Here is a 22,922-nt window from a genome sequence, read left to right on the forward strand (position 1 = left end):
CTACTGATGGATTTCAGTGCCCCAGGCTTCGACTGATCAAGGGTCTGTCAATACTTCCCTGGAAACAGCCTCCCGTCCTGCAGCACACAAGGGCTCATTTGAAAGACCTTGTGTTGATTGCTAACATGTGTCCTCACTTACAATATTTTATTTCATGGTGAAATTCAGATGCAGTTATGATTTTAAAACACTGTAGCTAGCGGTGGATTTGAATGGATAAGTAGACTAAGCATAGTTAAAAGTCCCACTGGGAAGTCTTAAAAAGACTAATTTTTGAATATGCAAACACTTTCATGTCACTCAATCCTGATAAACTCCAGTTCCAGGAGCCCACAAGATGAAGGCAATCTGATACTAAACAAAGCCACTAACTGCAAGAATAGTAACTTAGAAAGGATTTATACTGAGGCATTTATCCTGTGCAGGTTTCCTTTCAAACATACTGCTGTGGGCTCTCCTTCTTTTCCAAAGACATCGTATATTGTTCTTTTGTGACCACTTTACTCCTCTATAGTAGTTTTTGACATCTGCATTAAACTACCCTACGTATTCCCATCTTTTTTTTACTAAGTGGCATAAGTAGAAGAAAAGGAAACTCTATTTCTCCTGACATACACAAAGTCACACAAATAAAAATACTGTTACAGCTGAAAGGAAGAATTTGCTGCTTGCTTTGTTTGCATTTAGAAAGCTTATCACAACTAAAAATACACCTTGCCTGGTAGTACTAAAGAGATGTTACTGGCAATGCATAGGATTTGCAAAATTATTGCACTCTAGTTTAATGCTGCAATCAGAAGTAAAAGGACTATCAGTAGCTTGAAAGGGTAGGGGGTGATTCCAGACATAGCCTTCACTAGGAATGCAGGCCAATCGGGAGCATTTGGAGCAACCACCCCTCAGAAAGATTTATTATTAAAGTCAGGACACAAAACCAGTTTGGTTATTGACAGCCAGGGTGTGTGTCCTACATACTGCTGTGCACAGTGGGGGTCACACCCTGACCCAGCTGCACACTTGGATTGAGCAGCTCTTCCAGTGCTCTCATCCTTGCCCTTGCTGTCATATTATTCTAAGTATTACGGATGATAAACCAGGGGCTGCTAAGCCCTAACTGAGCCTTCCACTAGCATTAAACTGACTTCACTGAGATTGGATGAGAAAAAAATCAGACCTACACCACATCAGGCAATGTGGCAAGAGGCAGGGGATGGCACAGAAATGGCAAAACGTGGCAGCTTCTCCTCGGTGTGAGAGATGCCAGAAAGCCCCACAACCCAAGAGGGGATGTGCCTCCAGCATCTCTTCAGGGCAGGAGACAGGACTGATTGCAAAACTTAAGATCACAGAGTCCCTGTCAGTACCTCTGTCCCTGGATGTCAGCAGATTAAATAAATATGGCCACAAAGGTCTGCAGGTTAAATGGAAAGACGTTAAGTGCCTCAGACTCCTAGAGTGGGGTAGGTTTGCTCCTTTGAAATCTATATGTTTAAATTTTACTTCCTCTCTCGTTAGCCTGATTTGAGACCACCATCACAGTGCTATTTTGTCATTTGGCCAAATGCACAGAGACCATTTTCAGAAATGGTTTTTGTCCTTGAGAACAGACACAGAGCATCTTTTCATGGTACCTGCAGCTCACAGAGATCACACACAGCTTTAGAAGCAACTCAAACCAACAGGTTAAGAGTAGTCTAAGGAGCCAGGTTGCAGCAAAGGGTCATCCAGCACTGACTGAGGACACTCTGAGATCACTGACCAAAAACAAATCAGCAGGAATGTGTTCAAACCAAGGGTACTGACATAACTAAAATCTCCATTATTGTGTTCTGTTGAGGAAAACTGAGATGGAAAGTTGAACTAAAAAGCCTTTCTGATGATTTATCGCCAAAGCTTATATACTCTGGTCAAAGAAAAGAAGTCTGCTCAAGGTTTTAGCTCAGTTTTGTCCTTTGCTTAAAAAAATAAATGCTTGAATGCAAATAGTTGACAGTGAAAGAAGAAGGTTGATCTCTTCAGGCTCTCAAACTTGCAAAAAGGCAAACCTGTTTTTTTAGTATTTGAAATACATTAACCCAAATAATGACTCATTTACTCCTTGATTACTGGAAGATGATTATGCACATTAAAGTCTTTTGTGAATCTGCAACAATAAAAGACTATGATGACATTTTAGAGAATGTGCAACAATTATCCTTCCTCCAAATTTCTTATTTAAAAAATAAGGACTTTTTCTCCATAGAATTACTTCCTCTCTCAAAAAAAAAAAAAAAATCCAAAAAAAAAAAAAAAACCACCTTCTACCTGGAAAGATAACCTTATGGCCAGCAGAAGGATGTGTGAAGGATACTGGAGCAAGGAACAGTACATATAGAAACACAGATAAAAGGAGTGAGCTCAGGTACTGGAATATGAATATGACCATAGCAAAGGTGCAAGCCCCACAAAAATAGGGGGCTGCCACCTAAAAGCACAACTCCTGCCAGGCAGTTTCTAGATCATGGTGGTATCTCAAAGTAGTGCTCAGTCAAAAGAAAATTATATCCAAGATGCCTGATTAGCAAAGACACTAATAGAGGTGTGCCTTTCCTTCCTGAATGAAACAAGTGAGCAAAGACCACCAGTTACGCTAGAGAAAAAGGATTTCTTAAGAGCAAATAAGCAGAAACATGGGAAAGCTCAATCCACACCTATACTATGGTGAAGTTTCTCAGCTGTGGTTGAGGCACAAAAGGCACATATAAATCCAGTGTAAAAGCAGATGTAAGAAAGCAAAAAGAGGATCAAAGTTCATATGAACAAATTGTAAAAGTCAAAAAGTCAAACTGGTACTTCTTAACTCTGCTGGTATCTAGATGCAAGGCAGGTAACAGGAAAAGCAAGTGATTTGGGCAAGTAAAGTACAAAATACAACATTGAAAGGAAATTTCCCTGAATAACATGAAAACTCACAGACTAAAATAATCAAAATATATGAGATACAGGAGATCTAGAGATCTCAGAATTTAAGTTTGGAGGGGCTGTACAGAGAAGGACACCTGGTTTTATGGGTCACTGAGCAGACTACAGGCAAATTAATCTTGATACACTGCAGAGAGGCTTCCAAAACTAGAAGCAAGCCCTTCAACTCTTACCTCTTCAAAAGGGGAAGATAGTAGAAATGCCTCCCTGACATGCAAGAAGTACTCTGAGAGCTGGAAGAGACAGGCACCATATGAGGAGATATCAGTGAGAATCAGAGCTGGGGGAAATCATAGAGGAAAATAACCATTAAAGAGCAGCTGCTCCTAAGACAGAGTGGCAGCTCTTTCCTTCCTGGAGGACTTTGCCACATCTGTGTACAGCAGCAACAGCTGCTGCCTTTGTCAGGGAAAAGGGATGCTGGAGTGCAAGAAGCCCAGAGAATGTGCTGCCAACAGCTCCTTGCTACCCTGCCCCATGTTCAACCATCTCTCCAGCAGCTCCCAGCTTGCTGGAATTGAAAGCATAGCTGTTTCATCACACTCTAACAGACCAGATATGGATTTTTACACAGCCTTCTTTATATATCTTTAAAGACTGTGTATTTCTGGAATGCTTATGGCATATCCATTCTAGTAATGAGACTGGAAGATAAGCTATTTGCTCCCACACTCATGGTAAGTTTAATTCATGGGAAAGCTGCTGCAACTTGATACCTTGCCAGTCTTACATAATACATCTTTGTAGCCCCAGACCCCCTCAAGGACCAATCACCACTCAGAACACCACAGCAGGGACCCTTACAGGATGAATGGAGAATCCTACTAAACAAACCTGCAGGAACAGCACTTATGGACAGGTAGGTTTGCCTAAGGGAAACCAAATTTTAGAGTACAGGCTTCAGGAGGAGCTTCCCATTGGGCATAGTTAAATGCTTGCAGAGAAGGGAGAGGCTGCAGCCCCCATGCCTACCGGCCTCTCCCCCTCCTGGGTGGCACAGCTGTAGGGGCTCCTGGTATCCAGACCATCATTTCCCAGCAGTTTCCAGGCTAATGAGTCTTAAACAAAAGATTCAGCTGCCCAAAGGCTGGTGGCTAAAACGGAGCCATCAGCAGCCTAAATACTCACCAGGCTCCTTTTATAGTTAGCAGAGATTGAGTAAATACAGTCAGGGGAATTCAGAGAGTGATTCATCTTGACCCAGACAGAAGTGTCCAAAAGCATGTACAAAAAGCAAAGTGCTTGCCAAGAGGTCAGGCCAGCAGAAATGATGCTTGTCCTCACAGCCTCTGCGTAACTTGTGTAGCTATTGCATAAAGATGTAATTATGTTTATTCTCAGACTTCTGTTTAATTTTGCAAAGAGAGCCCCAGCAGCTAAACAGAGCAAAACAGATGAAGGGCATCAGACCTCACCCTTCACGTCCAGGCTGCATTCCTGACTTTGCAAAGGGAGATGGAACACACCTCAGCATGCAGACTCTGCAGACAGTGTACACACAAGGCTCTGCCCTGCTGACAGAGCTCTGAAACTGCATCAGGGTGCTGGGTAAGGTCTAGGAAGCTATGGCACAGACAGGCATCACTTCAGTTTTTTAGGAACCCCATAGTAACCTAGGAAAAAAAAAAAAAGAGTGGGAAATCATAGAATCGTTAATTATGGAAAAGCTCTCTAAAATGCACAGAGTCCAATTGTTAATCTAGAACTACCACATTCACCACTAAACTAGGTCCCTGAGTGCCACATAAACACAATTTTTAAACTCTTTACAGTGATGTAGATTCCACTGCTTCCCTGGGCAGCCCATTCCAATGACTCACCACTCTCTCAGGAACAAATTTTTCCTGATGTGCAATCTAAACCTCCTCTGGCCATTTCCTCTTGTCCTGTCACATGTTACCTGGGAGAAAAGACAGATCCCTACCTTTATACAACCTCCTTTCAGGTAATTTTAGAGAGCAATAAGATCCCCCTCGGTCTCCTCCAGACTAAACACTCCCAGCTCCCTCAGCTGCTCCTCATTAGACTCATGCTCCAGACCCTTTCCTGGTTCTGCCGCCCTTCTCTGGACACGGTCCAGCACTTCAGTGTCTTTCTTGCAGTGAAGGCCCCAGAGCTGGACACAGCACTCGAGGTGCAGCCTCACCATTGCTGAGTACAGACAATCACTGCCCTGGTCCTGCTGGCCACACTGCTGCTGACCCAGGCCAGGATGCCCGTGCCCTTCTTGGCCACCTGGGCACACGCTGGCTCATGTTCAGCTGCTGTTTCCCAGCACCTCAAGTTCTTTTCTCCCAGGTAGTTTTCCAGCCACTCAAATTCTGCAAAGGAACTTTCCCCATCAGAATCTATTGCCTTTGTTTTTTCTAATATTTTGCTTTATTGAGCATATTTAGCTCTAGCACAGGACACATTTAGATTTGGCCATGAGGACTGCAGTCAATCTCACTTTACAATATGCCTCCTGGGGAAGAGAGGAGGGGATTGTTTATGTAGGTTCACAAATGCTGCCTGAAAGACCTGCTAGAAAAGCCCTTTGCCTCTCTCCACTGGTGAAGCCCAGCATTGACTTCACCCAAGAAGAGCCATCACTCACACCACCTCTCTGATTCTCCTCCAGGCAAGCATCAGGGGAAGAAAAGGGCACCAACCTCACTGTATGAACACAAAGAAAGCAGGTAAACATTTTAAAATTTAAGATTGGGCAGAGAAATGAGTAAGAGGTGCATCAGCCAGGGAGTGACTAAGAAGTACTTTACAAATAATCAGGCTGAAGCTACTGGACGTGTAGGCTAGGGCCCAGGCCACCTGAAAGTCATCAAAACCATGCCCTTTTGAGATGCTTCAGCTATGTGAACGTGTAGGCTGAGCATCCTCTGCAGAGGATGGTGTAGAAGCACGGAGGTGTAGACACAGAAGGAATAAGGCTGGGAGCCAAACTGGGGCGTAGAGGGTGTGGAAGGAGGGAGGATAAGGCACTTTGCTACATGTCAAGTTAGGAATGTGGCTCACAAGGCCTGTTGTTTGGGTTTAGAGTTGCACAAGAGGTTAGGAAGCTCAGGTCAACACCACCTCCAAAAAAAGGCCAACAAAACATTCAATATGTGAACAACTGCCAGTTGTGTTGCCACAGAACACCCAGCTAAGAAGGGGTTCACTTGAGTTACCAGCTCTTCAAGTAGAAAAGAAAACACAGTCTCTCTTCAACAAAGGTGCAACAGTTGAGGACATTTTCCATTACTCAAAAGAAAAAAAAAGAAAAATCCAAGCCAAAAACCACCAAAGAAAAAGGAAAAAAATAGAAGAAAGAGAAATAGACAAAAAACTGCTTGACCATAAATATAGAGTGGCCACAGCGCTGTCAAGGCGAGCAACAGTGGAGACTGTGCAGATCAAAGCTCAGCTTCAAGTTGGAAAACCAACACCCCCATCTCCAAGGCACAGAGGAGGCGGCAGGGTACAAGGAGCTCCTGTTGCTGGACTAATATCTGACAACAAATTATGTCATTTGGAAATACAAGCTCTGTATGCTTCATCAAGAGGAACAACAGCTACAAATACTATTTAAACCCTTTTCTTCTCCCTTTCCATTTTTTGTTGCCCAGTGTATGTAGGAAAAGGAGTGAGGCCAGCTGGACAGGACAAGAAACCTGTGTCCAGACATTGCTCACAGAACAAATCTTCACCAAACCTTTCCAGACACTGCCTTACAATCGGCTAACACCAGTCTTTGGGAACATGAACATTTGTTCACTTCCATATTGTTCTCATGCTCACTTAAAAGAAAAAAAAAAAAAAAGTAATAAAAATGAACTAGTTAATTTTTTTCTACCTATCTCCCATAAACATCCAGATTACTTCCTCTAACAGACAGAACTGTTTCCACACAATCAATAGTGGGTTTCAGTTGCACGTGGTACTATCTGTGTAGGCGAGAAGAGTTCAGCAAAAGGTGGCAACATCACACACAGCCTGTCTGATGTATGGAAAGCTATACATCCCTGAAAAGCCGTAAGGCGGCTTCCCTTTGCTCAGCTGAATCAGCATGCAAATTTCACTTAGATGAATGAGGCAACAGCACAGGCAGGGTGTACCACTTCAGATTTCGGGACAGAATGACATCTGGATAAAGCCATCCTGGATTAGTCTGCTACCAGGCAGATTGCAGCACAGATACCTTGCACGATGGGATGCTGATATTTGCATACTGCATGGGAAGCAAGCTAGTGCCCTGTTTGCATGGGAGATGGAAGGAATAATCCTGCCTCACTCCGAAAATTACATTCCTTATCCTAACTACAGAAAAAGAGTGAAGCCTCACACTAATACTATTATTAGGTTCTTGGATGCACTCACTTGAAAAAACAAAACAGTTGCACTAAAAGATACACATTTGCTCTGCTGGTCACTCATTTGCAATCCTGCTTCCATAGCACAAATAACCACTTTGTGCTTGCTGTGCCGTGTTATCTCCACAGCTACACACATATATGCTAATGCACCTGCAAAGGCATGGCAGGTAAGCATCCCAAATCCTCCTGTTAAATGAATAGAATATAGAAGAGGTATATGAGAAACAAAACATATTTTAAAAGCACCAAAAATTGGGCAGAACTGAAGTGTTTGGTCACATCAAAAACAATTTCCCAAATGGCCAGGTTCATTCCAAAACAGACAAAACCAATCACTGACTTCAACACATGGATGTGTCAAAAAGCAGAATATAGCCACATTGTTCTTAACATGCAAGAACCTCTATTTATTATTTTGTTATTATTTTAATGCAGAAGCAGTTGTCCCAGTGCTTATTATTTGGCTGAATGAGCTGAAGTGAGACTCCCCGGGCAGCTGCTGACATAATGAATGATTGTGTAGTGAAGCCCAGAATGTGAATGATGAAGAATTTTGAAAGGCTCTGGAATTTGTGAATAACAAAAGTAGCTACAGTCCCCAAAATCTCACCATTTGTTCTCAGCAACAAAGGAGGACTCAAAGGCCTTTGTTTAACAAAATGATTCAAAAACAGGATACGAAAGGAATTAGGGGTTATCTCTACTGGCATAATACAGCAAGCAAATTGTGTCCCCAAGTAGGAAGAGTTATGAATGCATTCTGTGAACATATTGTTAACTGAATTACTACGGTACTGTTTCTTTTATCCCTTTTCCAGTACTGTTACCATGTTTCCTGTGTCAGTAATTCTCAAGGTCTTAGGGCCTTTCAACCCACTCTGCCAAAGGGGAGTTGCTTATTCCACAGGAGACTTCGGTCCTCCAATGTGTAAAGGAGAAGTATCTGACCATATAACCCCGTTCCTCTCAGAGTTTCCAGCATGATACCTCAGCATATCTCTACACAAGTATTAACAATACTGTACTTCTTCACCAGTATTAAAAATAAGCACAATTACAATTATCTTAAATAAATATTTATTTTGAATTAATAATAAAAAAACCCCACCAACCAAAAACCAACCAACCAAACAAACAAAAAAAAAAAAAATAAACCATCAAAGCATCACAATGTTATTAATGGTGTCCAATATGGGACAAGAGCTTGATGGTGCAAGGCACTGGATGCTCTAAAGTAGCTTCCTCTCCCCTCAAGGGGAAAGAAGCATTCCAGCTTTGGAGCACTTACTGTGGGGAACATGTAGGAGCTCGCTGAAAGACAATTGAACCTGATGAAGATTCATGCTACACTGACAACTGCTATCCAAACAAATATAAATTCAATTAAAAGACTCTGTTGTGTGAGCAATAAACTGCAAAGTGTTCTGGATCAAGGAGTGGAAAGCCAGCTCACCCGTGAAGGTTGTCAGGCATGAGGAATTAAGACAGCAGACACAAGCAATGCTGATGCTGAAACCAAAGGCAGGCACCATAAATCAGAAGGATGGCACTCCTGGGCAAGGGGAGGAGGGACCACCACCCACTAAGGGATGCATACAGCTCTGCTCCCTCCTCTTCATGTTTGGGTCCATCAGCTGTGGGGCTGGCAAGGGTTTAACCTCCTGCAGGCTCCACTGCCTGCTGGATGAGCTCTGCAAAAACCCTGCCCATGACACACAGTTACAGGGATAACATCAAGGACTCCTGCACAGGATGATTACACTGGTTATCTTTTCTTGCATTTAGGCATTCATTTTATTAAACCATGCACTTCCTATGCAGCAGCCAAAGTCAATAGTACCTGTGGTGTCTCTTTTGCCAATTGCTATAATGCTGTAGCTGCAAGCAGTGCAATAAAACCTGCTTGTGCTACACTGACTGCCTCCAGTCGATGTGAATTTGGCAATCCTTTCAAAGGAGCCAGGCTTTCACCTTGGGATGCTACTCAGACCTGGATGAAAAGTTGCCCTGACATTAATTTTTATAGGTGCCTCATCAGCTCATCCTGTCTCTCCAAGAAAACACTGATTAGACAACAATAAAAATACAGCAAAAGCCCATGGCTCAAGAGCATCTTCAGCTCCTGGCCTCCTTCAACCCCCTGGGCAGTACTCAGAGAACAAGAGGGATTCATCAGCATAGCTTTCTAAAGAATTCAGTGCACCTTTGCTGACACTGGGTGCTAAATATAATTGCTGAAAATTATTTTTTTTTAATGAACAGTGAAATCAGTACTGAATATTCCAATCCCAGGAGCTGCACTAGAATTAAAAAAAAAAAAATAAACCATGTGATTCACGGTAAAAAAGATAACAAGATATGACAGCCATATTGAGAAGTTGCCTAGAGAACATAAGGTGAAGAAAATCCGCTATCAAATTGTCATGCCCAAAATGAAATAAAGCCCCTACAAAACAATGCAGGGCTGAAGAGGCTGGAGATGTATGTTTTCTGAGTAGTGACATCTCCTGAAATACTGTTTAACACCTGTTATTAATCCTGCTGCCTTGGCACATTTACACCATTACTTCTTTCATCTCAGCTACAAATTCAAAGGATCACACCTGAGCCTGGCATTAACCTATGGAAGCACCACAGTCAGAGTTAACCCATCCTGTATGGTCAAAGGAAAGCCTACTATTTAATTCCATTCTTGTGAGGATTGACTGACATGTACTCCACTTATGCCAGCAAAGCAAAACCAGTTTATTACACAGTTTACCAGTATTTATAGGTCACTACATTCATACAAAATTTTCCACTCTGACCCCTTTGTCCCAGTCCCCTTTAGAAACACAATTTTCTGATTCTTCTTCTTACACTAGCAATGTCTTTTGTTACCTCTTTTGCCAGTAAAATCCTTGTTGCATCTTGTCCTTCGTCAAAGTGGTCAACGTCAGAGGGTCAGAGTGACCAGACATGGTATCTTCACTTCTGTTCTTGCCTTGAGTTTATCTTTCCCTTGGCTTTCACTGTACCAGGGCCAAAAGGTCTGTGATGCTACCCAGTTCAGCTTCTGTAGCTGTCTGATCTCCAACACATTCTGTTTAAAAAAACTCCTAATTCCAGTTCCAAACCTATCATTTTTCCCTGTGCAACCCACTTTAGCCTTTTGCCTTCACAAATGGTAATTGATGGACAAAGATATATGGCATAGCAATGACTGTATTCTAGCTGCTCATTTCCCTTCTCTTAATATATTAAGCCTCCACAAAAGCAGTGGAGAAACAGTTTTCACTATTTGCTTTCTAAAATTGCCAGAATGGTTAAAAAGCACACCAGAAGTACTGAAAATACAAGAACCTGACAGAAAGTAAACCACTAAAACATAGGAGAAGTTGCCCCCAAAACAGAGCTGGTCCTCCCAGCTCAAAATTCTCCATTTATTACTGATTTTTTGCACTGAGCATCACTTGCTCCAAACCACCCTTTTAAGCTCTTACCAAAATTCAGCAGAGATTTCATCATGCTGAAGCAAAAATATCTCTCCACTTGGTTCTGCCACATCAAAATCAGGAGACCCCAATAGCTCACCCAACAAGAGCATCACAACCTTCAAACCATGACTGCCTTCAAAGCCCTGATATCCTCCAAAGAAATGTTGTATAGGAAGAAAGCAGTGGAACCACACACTCTTGGGAAGTGGTTCTGCTCTTACCATGTCAGCACTTTCACCATCCCATCTGTATCCAACAAGAAGCTGGAGTGCCTGTCCCAGAGAGCATCCCACCAACACGACACAGAGGAATGTAACAAAGCCAGCAGAAGCCTGGGGAAAAATCAAGCAGAGTTGGGTGCTGGTGACAGCAGTCCATCCATCCTTGGGCAGGAATGCTCATGTGCCTCTTTTCCCAGCATCACCCTGCCAACATACAAAAACTGGGTTTAGCCCCCGAATTTTTCAGCTGCTTCTGATCTCAGTGAACATTAATGTGTGGACAATAGGCTTAGCCCCTATGTCCCCACTGGTGTGCCCTGTGCATGACCTTTAATTGGCAAAGGACACAATGGGAGACAAGGACCAATTCAGAGCCAGCCATGTCACTTCTTATTTACTCTTACCAAAGCACAAGCACCACTTGTCTGGGGACCAAAAAAAAGGGAAAAAAAAAAAAAACTCAAAAAACTTATGAATTTACTTTGTTTGAGCTCCATAGGAAGATGTGAAAGATTTGAGCAAAACGAAGCTCCCAAATTTATCTTCCTGCAGTGCACAAGCAGTCCCCCACAGGGCAGAGGGGGAATTAGAGAGGAAGGAATATTCTGGCATATATTTTATTTCTCCAAGATATCTAGGATAGTATTTTTACCTTATGCAATAGGAGCCTATTAAATTTCATGTTGTAAATTTGAACTCTCCCAGTAGTCTTCAGGAGTACTAAAAAAAGAATATCTCACTGGTTTTCCACTCTCTCTTCTCAAGTTTTACAGCAAAATAAAAAACAACAAAATGAGCTCTGCTCCCTGATGAAAACACTTCTCTGCACTTCTTTGTATTGGGAGTCCTATTCCCCCAGCCCCCTGGTCCTTTCTACCTCTATTCCCCTGGCATCTCTAGACACTTTCCCTCTCCTCCCTCCATATTTCATGTAGATGATATTCCATTCAATTTAATAAAGATGAAGAGTCACCTAAGTGGAGGCTGTGCATAATTCAACTTCAGTACTCTGTGACTGCATCTACTTTAGAACAGCCATAGGCTAAATGAGTAAGAAGGAGCAATTTTCCCTCTGGGAGTCACAGCACCTTTCCTATGGCCCAATCACCATTTTATCATGCTGGCTGAACAATGCATTTTGAGGTTTGGAGCACTCTCTGAAAAACTGCAACATTTGTTCACTTATAAATAAAACTTCCCCAGAAGTAATACAATACTAACCAAGCTATCCGTTCTTCAAGTGGGTTGTTTTTCTTTTCTGCTGATGATTTTTATTCTTGTGGTGCACATTAAAGGTAGCCTTACCAGACAGGTATAGTGCATTAGAATGGAAATGTCAATATGGTGAAACAGTATGTGTCATGTTAAACAACATTAATATGTGTATTTATACTCCAGGAGGCAATGACCACAAGATGCAATGCAACAGCAACTTTACCTGCCCATTAATAAAAACTTGCACTTCCAGCAAGTCAGGTGTCACGGCAATGCACTGCAAAAGACCTATTACTGGCAACAGGAATGGTCATTAATAAAAATGTTATATTTAGAACTATGTGTTATGCTTACACAGCAGGTCAAGAAGATAAATTCTGGAAATAATTTTGCCTTAAAAAGTGAATGTTTAAAGTCGCTCATCTCATACAAAAACATTGCTTAGTGCTTCTTAAATTTTCAAGATTCTTATCATGACACCTCAGCTATCCACACTTGGACTCTAAAACTTCAAAATGATCAAGTGAAGATTCCTTCCCTGCATGTCATCTCACGCACCCACCAAAGAGGTCAGCCTGAACCATACAGGGGTGTCAGTCCACGCACAGCTCCAAGGTAAAAAGTATTTAGATAAATTGCCCAACACAGTACAATCATTATTTCACTTGTACCTCACCTAAATACCAGCATTTTTACACTGTTTTCTCTCTGGATACAAATCATTCCGGCTTAAGATATTGAAAAGCAGACTTCTATAACTCAGCCTTAGTTATCTGAGCTTAAAATGTAGGGAATTACAATTATGCTCAACAGACAAAAACTCCCTTCAAACCACAGGCTAGAGTAATCGAGTTAAATGAGAAATGCCACAATCCTCCTGATCTCCAAATCAGTAAAGGGTTCATTTAAGCCACTACCACTACCCACTAGCTCTGCCACTACTAGGATGGGAAAACAATACAGTGCTATTTCCCAGGTGGCCCTGAAATCAGACATCCTTGCTCAGTGCCAAGGCTGTTGCTTGGAGCTGGTACAGCAGCAATGACCTTAAAATCTTGTTCCTTTGATCCTCCTTTACCAAGATTCCTCACCCACACAGCACCATGAGCCAGCTATTAAGCTGACTGGCCCAGGGAACAAGCTTTCTCTGCCCCTCACCTCCTCCCTATGCTCCTGGATCATGGGATAGAATGTTGTGCATACCCTAAATTATCAGCAAAGCTTTCCCAGGAAAGGGAGGAGGCTATCAACAAGCTTCCCTGTGAGGTTCTGCTCAGCAGTTCAGCATGATTCAGATCCCTCCAACATCTCCATAATTTCCTCATTTTCTAAGGGACTGTGAGGGCTACTGAAATCTTAATGACCTATTCATCTTGTCCACATGTAGGAACAAAAATATCTAAAGGAAAACATAAAATTATTTTATTGCAAGACTGCGTGAAGAGATACAAATAGGACCTCTATTCTACAAGGAGACTTGAGTCCTGTTTAAGTGGCTTTTCGCTTACGTTCATGAGCAATGCAAACAAAAAACCATCATGCTACTAGGAAACCCCTGTCCAACATATTACTTAATATTAGTAAACAAATCAAATTAAAAAATAAAAATCATCAGATGCACCAGGCAGAGCATTTAACTGGGAGATAAAATTCCCCAAGAACTTTTCCACACATGAACAACTATGACTAGATATCTTGAAGGGGAGAGGCTCAGGGATATGAGAATCACTTTTTGGTACCAGCAAAAAGTTTCCTAGAAAGTCAAGAGGACTGAGCCATTGACAAGAAGGTGGCAGCTTTTTAAAGTGTATTATTAGCCCTTGAGGAAGGGCAGACCAAGAGACTTTTTTACCTTCATGTTTTTTCTCATTATATCCCAAGCCTTGAGAGGGGAGCAAGCCCTCAATTTCTGCTCACCCAGCTTTAAGTAATTATCCTATAAATTGTGGAGGGCTCTTGTATCACTTAGCAAGCACACTTTCCATCACTAGCACCACATTACACTAATGTTACAACCACAGAAAATTTCCATGGCTCAGGGGGAGCACAGCCAAATGGGAAGGGAGCCAGGGCATCTACATGACTTAACATATCACCGTGCCCCAGCTCCACACCTGTAAGACAACAGAACGGGAAGAATTCCAAAAATTCACAAAGTGATCAGCTGTGACAGCAAAGAGAGTCAAAATATACAAGCAAACAGTAAAAGGCTGCTTCTATATCTAGGGATGCTCAAATTTCTGTTTCAGAGTAACAGTACTTCCTCATTAGTTGCAAGTTATTCTGTTGACACTTCATAAGCAACATTAGGCCATTTAGAAACATGAATTAAACACTGGAGTAGAATTAATAAATTATTATTATAAATTATAAATAATCAGACATTTTGACAGCTATCATACAACTGCTACTAAATGAGAACCCATCCCTAAAAATTAGCCAAGACACAGTCAAGCAACGAGCAGCTGTTCATGTTTCCATTTTGAGCAATGAACAAGTTTTAACAGGGTTTGTCTGACAGAACCATCATCATCTACTATGTGAAAGTGAAGCAACTTCAAACCTGCCAAAATTCAGATGTCCAGCTTTCTTCACAGTAAACTAGACAGTAATAAGAACAGGACCAGCTGGTCCTCAAATTACTCACAAAAGGGGATTGTATTTAAAATGAAGAGCTGTATTACTTCTTAGTAAGGAAAACTACAAGTTGATTGCATCACTTATGCACCAAGATAACTGGATAAATGCAAAATATATTAAAATATTGCACTTCATTTGATAGTGGAGACAAATAAGAAATGCTTACCTGCACAGCAAGCATCTTTTACAGATTGCTTTAGCACCATCCTGATGATACATTACACATAAGTTTAGAAAACTACAGACCTAAGCAAAGATTTATTGTATCAGCACTTGGGGAGCAGAGTGCCATGAAAGTTGAACAGAAAAATTGAAAAGCCACTTTGGTGCACGCACCTCTGTCTCCAGATGGAGCAGGAAGCACAGCTGGGGATCTGCCAAGGTCGCCAATTCCTCCATTCACCCAGACAGACTAATGACAACCAGAAGAATCTTTGGAAAGGTCAAAAGCAACCTCACTCAGTAAAGCGACTGATTCAAAATTCTCCCTGCCGCAGAAAGCTGGCCAATACTTTCTGAGACAAGATACTGAACTCAGCTAAAATGACATCTATCCCAACTCAGGACAGATCTTGGGTCCATGCTCAGATGGAGAGCTTTACAGCAGGAAAATAAGAATCAAAGCCAGCTCCCGAGGGACACTTATCCTTGGCTCCCAGGGCAAAAGAGATGATGAGAACTCATCACCCACCTTAGCAATAAATGCAACAACCACCCTCAGGAATTCACACCAGCTTGGGATCAATTCACACTCTGCTTTCTAAATCCAGCATGTAATTTAGCCTCTGCCAATATGGCTTCATTGTCATATTAAACTCAATGGCATTTTGCTACTTGAAAACACATTTATAGTATCAAGTGATATTTCACAGAAAATCAAGATTGATACCACCAGACAGTCTGGAATATAAACCAGAAGTGCTACAAAAATCGCTCATCAAACAATTACTTGAGACTTAGGAATAGTTAGGAGAGCAATCAGGAATCTTAGTGCAGCAGCAAACAGCCTCTTTGCAGAGATGTTTGCAGCATCCCACCATGAAACATCAAGCCAGCAAATCCTTCCTGAACTAAACATGGTTGTTTCCAACTTTAGAGCCCCCTTCTTTGGGCTGGCAAAACTCCTTTCCCAAACTTCAAAGCTGAAAGACCTCAAAGATGCTTTATTGGGTTTACACTGGCCTGCAGACCTGATGTATGGGGTTGATACTGGCCAGCAGCCCACAGATTCTCACACCTGGCCAACAGACTCTTCCAAAAGCTAGGCTTTGCTCCAGAAGCTGCAATCTTTACAACCATTTCAAAGTAAGTATTTAAGTCTCTGAAAGTTTCCCCCTTTGAAGAAACCTCGTGCAGGGGCTTGGAGAGGTCTGGAGGATCTCTGTGAATAAAGCTGGTGAGAGGGGGGATAAGCATGTATGTTTGTTTAGGAGGGTTATGTTACATCTTTTACACCACCCTGTATTTTAAGGCAGGAAAATCTGCTCATAAATACTTTCAGAAAGAAGCAAAAAAAAAGATTTTTGAGTAAAGAAGAGCTAAATTTAGCAGGTGAATCCCTCAGCTTTCCTACAGCATCCCAGAGCATGCTAGCTGAAAGCCGTACTCAGAAAACAAACCCTTAATTCCAATATTTAAGGTCTAACAATTGTTAAATACTCCTAGAACTAAAACAGGCTCCCTAGGTTGAATTTTTTTCCCTTTTTATTTCAGCTTGTTCCAGCATTTAGTATTATAGATTACTTTTAATTGCAAACCACTAGGAAATTTCAGACCCCCTCTGGATACAACACATGAAGCCAAGGGCAGTATCTCATCTATACACCTCTATCCCAGGAAAGCAACGCTTCAGAAATATTTTTACAGGCACTCTGAACCTTCTATCAAGTTTAAAATTGTTGCCACGCTGAGGTCGTGATTCCAGGTAAGAATCCAGGGTACAAACATGTCTAGCTTTAACCCTGGCTTAAGCTAGACCAATGAACTCAAATGGAAGATTAACAGAGACGGAAAATTGTAGTCATGCTCTGTACCACTACTTACTTACAGCAAGTACTCAGCCGTATTTTTCTGACTGCTCTAATATTAGAGGCAGATTTTCAAAAGACCCAGCTCCCATCCAGTCTATCTTTAATTGTTTTTTCTGGCTGGACCCCATCAGCAGCAATGGAAGCTGGCAGAAAGCAGACAGCAAAGGATGGATGAGGATTGTTTTAGGGAAGAATTATTTTCACCCAATGTAACTCTTCAGCAGACAACATTCCTGCTATCAGGCACTGTCCTGCCTTTTGAAAGTTCATCCAGCCATTTCTCCAAGGAAACCCTTCTAAAATCCAGTGCTATGAGATTTACTGCTGCTCCTACCCCAAATGGAAGGGTTTGTGCAAACAAAGCACCAAACCAAGCAAACAAAAAAAACCCAACCAAACAAAAAACCAAAACCACATGACAAACCAGAAGTACTTTTAAAAAGAGGGAGAAAAAATATGTGCCAAGATCGCAGCTTCACCTGAAACTGAAATCAGATTTTTCTGCAAGGCATTACAGACATGTACGGACAGTCAGCAATAGCCAAGCTGGAGGCAGGTTTAGCCCTTCTCAGCAAGCAGGATACAACCAGCCTTGAAGAAGAGCCTTGGATCTCTCCCAGTGTGAATTTATTTTGATAATCAGGTAAGAATTTATCTGCCTGCTTGCATACAGACTGATAATAAATGATGTATTAACTGCAGAATGCTTTTCTTCTCCTCAGTATTTGTAATTAAGGTTTCTATATCACTTCAGGGAAGAACACCTACTTGTGGCTTGCCTTACTTTCAGAAAAATGAAGGGCCTCCATGGTTTCTACTATGAAACAGAAAAGGCAGGGAAAATTATCCTGGGCCAAAGGAAGTGGACTTTAAGTAGTACATAGGAAACCTGCAATCATTTCAGATTATCAGCAGCACCTAAGCAACTTAGAAAAACAAATTCCCACAGCTTCCACTGGTGGGTCTGCCTCTAAAACTGATAAATATGATTTCCTTAAGTCCTTCATTGACATAAGCACACTAATCCCACTGATTTATAAAGTGCCCTAAGTGCTACCAGAAAGAATTTAAAACGGTGTTTAGGCTCCCATTTCATCCTGAAATCAAAAAGAATTAGCCACAGACCTTCAAGAATACTCCCCAAGGGCAATGAACAATTAAACTTCCATGTTATTTAAAGGAGATTTTTAAAACTTCATGAATTCCTGATCATTTCAGTTCCCAGCCCGTAATGGATGAGAAAGAAAATAAAAGGAGAGATGGAAAAAATAATAATAACAAAAAAATCCAGGAAAAAAACACATTTTCTTTTTCTAGCAATGCTTTTCTTTGCATTTCTGATTTTGACAAACATAATGGAAGTGCAAAAGTCAGAAGAAGAAACTAAATCAGTAGAAAGATTTAAAAAGCTCACTAAGACACGAAGCAAAATACCTCAATTCATAATTTCTGCTAACTTTTTCACTGGCATATTCCAGGGTTTCTTCGCTGGGTCTCATCAAAACAGAAACCAGCAACTCAAGTACTCGCACTGAAACATCTTCTTTCAAAGAAAGAAAGGAAAAACTGATTTCAGAAGAGGCTGGGGTTTTTTTGAGATAAAAAGAAAGATTCCAATGCAAGAATTCACCATAACAGGTAGTGTTTAAATAGGGGATATTGTCTTTGACTAAGAGGATTTAAATACCTGGCTGGGCAGCCCAACCTACATGGCTCAGTCTGTGACTCTACAGGGAGGGAATTCAGCACATGGCATCTACTGTTTCCCAACCTTCAGGACTGTCTGCAAACCCTGCCTAACAACTGGCTGCAGCAACAAACAAATACCTCAATACCTCCTGAGATGAAGTCTTTCAGCTCCTGGAAAACTGGTTGGGTGATTGTGATGCAAACCATCACCGACTGAGGCAGTAAATACGGGGGGAAGGGGTAGGGGGTGGAGGGTTTTGTCCATCTCTAGAACGGGACATTTAGCATTCCTGGCTAAATGTTTGCCCTGTGGATATGCAGGGAGATGAATAAAGCCAACAGCCCAGAAAAGCTCAGCTGGCTCCGAGCAGCACCCAGGAGCATCACCCTTGAGTAAACTTAGGAATGGCACACTCCTTGGGCTTAGAGCAATAGGGAAGATGGAAAACGACCTCCTCCAAGGAGTGACTACAGGTTTTAAAATCTAACATTTAAAAATGCAGTGATATCACTATCGAAAGCATGAAATAGTTTACTGAACCAGTTATAAACTTTCCTCCACAGAAAACATAAAATAGCAAGATTTTCCATAAATATTCTGTGTAAAAAACAACCACTGAAGCTATTTTGGAGAAAATGAAAACTGTGTTTTACTGCCAACGTTTCTGATTAAACAATTTACTCAAAAAGCCTATTTTATGATGAAACAAAAGTTAAAAACACTGACATTATTGCAAAACATATGTCTTCTGCAAAGATATTAAAAGCTAGGTAGTAAACTTGTGCTCCATTTTATTCCTTTTAAGGTTAAACAATCTTTTTCTTTAAAGAGTAAATTGAGACTCGAAGTCCAAAATTACTGCTTTTAGAATGCAAGCATACAGTAGTTTCAGATCACAGTCCCTGTACCAATTTGTTCAGAATATTCTCTTTGATTCTAAACACACTGTTTTCAAAACTACCAACACAGAATATTTTTATGTATTTATGCTCTGTACTCAGCAAGATCAGGGCTCACGCAGGAGGCCCAATTTGGGAAGAAGAAAAGTCAGGCTATTTTGCTGTATTAAATTGAAGAGGAGGAGGAGGAGAATTTGCCTCAGTCAAGATTTGATCCAAGAGCCCTGCTCCCAGTTAGCAAGGGCTATTGCTTTATTTCTTGTTTCCCTTCCACTACATGAAGCTGATTTTTAAAAAGGTATGTACTGGTCGGCTAAGGGGGAATGGCTTCAAGCTGAAAGAAGGTAGATTTAGATTAGGTATTAGGAAAAAAAATTATTTACTATGAGGGCAGTAAGGCACTGGCACAGGTTGGCCAAAGAACTGATAGACACCCATCCCTGGAAGTGTTAAAGGCCAGGCTGGATGGGGCTCTGATTAACCTGGTCTACTGGAAGGTGTACCTGCCCATGGCAGGGGGAGTGGAACTAGATGGATGATCTTTAATGTCCCTTCTAAACCAAACCATTCTGTGATTCTGTGATATTCAACTTTTCCTGCTTCTTATGTGCACACACACTCTCTTTATAATGAAAAAAAAATATTTTTTTCTTTATAAAGACAAGTGACTTTCTGCCTATTTTTCTCTGCTTTAAGACATTTTTCTGAAGGAAACAGTAAACTTCAAACAGATGGAGCACCACCCAAGAACACACAAATGCTACTCAAGACTCTGAGGATTAATTACAAGATGGCAACCAAGCCAACATTGATATGCGAACCACCTAACTGCAAGGTGTACAAAGTTTTTGGGCCAAGAGCTCCACATCAGCTTCTCTGCTGGCCCATGTAAAGCACTGCTGGTGTACAGAATGCAATGACTTTCCAACAGGTGAGCCTCTGGGCCAGTGAATATGACTAGCCCAAGTTGCTTAATGGTTAAAGCCTGACTTTCACCCAGGGGCATTTGAACACAGGGAAAGCACTGGCTGTGCATGCCAGCTGGGAACAGGAAGCATGAGTAAATTTTTGGCAGGGCAAGGAGGGATCAGCCCCACAACTACTCGAGGAGTTCTGAAGCATTGCCCCTACTGCAGGCCAGTGAAAGCACATTTAGAGAGCCAATGCCCTACTAGAGCCACCTGCAGTGCCAGCCTGAGTGGCAGACACCAGGATTTCCTCCCTTTGCAGGAACTCTCCAGCTGGGCATCCCTGCTCCTGTGCACACTCTCTGGAAAAGCAACCCCAGCTCGCGGCCACACCAGAAGCAGCAACCCAGCAACTCAGGCTCACACAAACAAAGAAATCTGATCATCCTCAGTAATTTCCTTAGGATAGATTGCAGCAGAAGCCTAGAGCAAAATTAACTGGATGTTCTGTCAAAGCCATTAGACCAGGACTGAACTCAAAGAAAATTATGTTCAGTGATGCCTTCATATTTACTTTAGAATGCAGTAATTTTGACGGGTTCATGAGGTAGAAGATCTCATTTTATGAAGGTCTTAAGGGACAAAAGGAGCAGAAATATAACATGCTGCTGTCTCAGTCAGCAAAATGATCACAAAATTACTTTACAACTGACTTTCAAAACTACAAATCCAGTTATTCTGAGTTATTTCAGCCTTTTAAAAAAGATACATGGTACTTCAGGTTGACCAAAAAAGCAACAAACTCAATAAGTATGATTGGGACAATTTTCCTTCCTTGTAAAATGATGTTTCTGCACATAACCACCTTCATCTCCTTCAGTTCAATAGCAACTTAAGGAGCACAGCCTACCAACCACACAACAAAGAACAGACTTAATCTGCAATCAAGCCACCAATTACCCCAAAACCTTGTTAAGATTCACTGTGTACCAACCTAGTGTCTCCTTCACCTCCTTATTAGTAATTTCTATCCAGAATTAGCAAAACACCTAAAATTCAAAAACTTCTAATCCCTCACGTGTAATTACTTGCCTGCTTGGCATCAAAGATGCACACCAGTCTCTTGCCGGGCAACATCAGCACCAGTAAGCAGCATAAGTGATTTTCTCTGCTCTTTTATCAAAAAGCCTTGCTAGTAATGCCAGGATAAACCTTTGGAAAGGCTCCTCTTCCCTGTGGCACCAATGCTACCCCAAAAGGTGGCCAAACACACAAACAGGGGTTTACAGAAATCTTGTAGGAGGAACCGCCTTGGATATAATCCCTCCTCTGCAAGTTCAGTACATTACAATTAGAAAATATTTTCCTGGCTGCAATTACTTCGTTTCCCCAGCCCTGAAATTACCACAGAGCTCTAAGTCTTGTTTGTATACAGGAGGTGTGCTGTGGAACAACAAAAACACTGCTGTCCCATGTTGAGACTATCCACATTGACTTTACTCAGGCAGAAAAACTTGCTGTGAGCACAGCTGGGTGCATCCAGCAGCAGTGGTAAAAAGAAGAGAGCTGGGTTTTTTTAATTCTTTTTGCCTATTTACATTTGCGATACTTAAAAGGTGATGTCCTTAAAATACTAATCACTAAAAAAATAGAAGTCCACATTTTTCCTTCATTTTAATTGATTAATTTCTTCATTTCTGACTCCATCACATTTTAATTTCATTTTCTACTCTTTGCTTTTTGTACAGCCATTTTAAATAAAACCCTTTGATATAATTTAAAATACAAATAAATACTAAATAAATAAAAACAACAACAAAGCTCCAACAATTTAAGGAAACTGAAATTAAGGAATTTAATTAATTTTAACTCCACTGTGCTTGCAAGAAGAAAAACCCAAGTAATGCAATAAAAACAATATGGCCTGACTGCTGACTGCAATTAATGCGTTACATCTCTAAGAAAAGCCTTTTTTTTTTTTCAGTCTGTCCAGTACTTTCCCTTTCTCAAGCCCTTTCAAGGGAAATCCTCCAGCAGTACAAGCTGAAGATTCACCTCCAGAGAGCAGGAAGGGGGCTGGAGCAGCATTGCCTGGGGTCACCCATGGCTTTCAGGGAGAGCCAGAGTCACCAGCCAACCAAGGCCAGGGAGAGCTGAGGTGGAGCAGAAGCCAAGGACCCCTGACCTGGCTGAGGCACAGACAGCACAGATGCTGGTGGTTGATGTCTGAAGCAAGAAGGAGCTACTTCTGCAAGCCCCAGCAAGCCCAGGAATTTAAATCCCTCCCAGGAATCAATGTCACATGTCCCTGGTTCTGCCCTGACGTCAAAGACAACCTGACTTAAACAGGGATGAAACAATTAGGCAAAACACCTCTTGTAAAATTATCAAAGTACATCTGATATCCGAAGCGCACAACGTTACAATAACTGCAACATCTGCATAAGCTGTCAGAAGCAATAGAAATAAATGAACATTGCTGTTATTAATGCTGAAGTTGTTTTTAAAGCCATTACAATCAGCATAGCCT

At 41.5% G+C, this 22,922-nt stretch overlaps 1 protein-coding gene across 11 annotated transcripts in view; it reads right to left on the minus strand.

Moving 5' to 3' along the window:
* The window catches only part of ADGRL3 (adhesion G protein-coupled receptor L3), a 496,471-nt gene that overhangs the window by 435,791 nt on the left and 37,758 nt on the right, over nucleotides 1-22,922 (minus strand). Inside the window, exon 3 of one of the 11 annotated variants that reach the window (XM_077782978.1) lies at nucleotides 11,011-11,214. The exons of the other annotated variants lie outside the window; for them this stretch is intronic. The gene's annotated coding sequence lies outside the window, so the exon portion shown is untranslated. The remainder of the gene's footprint in view (nucleotides 1-11,010; nucleotides 11,215-22,922) is intronic. 11 annotated transcript variants of the gene reach the window in all.

Source organism: Lonchura striata, chromosome 4 (assembly GCF_046129695.1).
Source record: "Lonchura striata isolate bLonStr1 chromosome 4, bLonStr1.mat, whole genome shotgun sequence".
In the NCBI taxonomy this organism is placed as follows: Eukaryota; Metazoa; Chordata; class Aves; order Passeriformes; family Estrildidae; genus Lonchura; species Lonchura striata.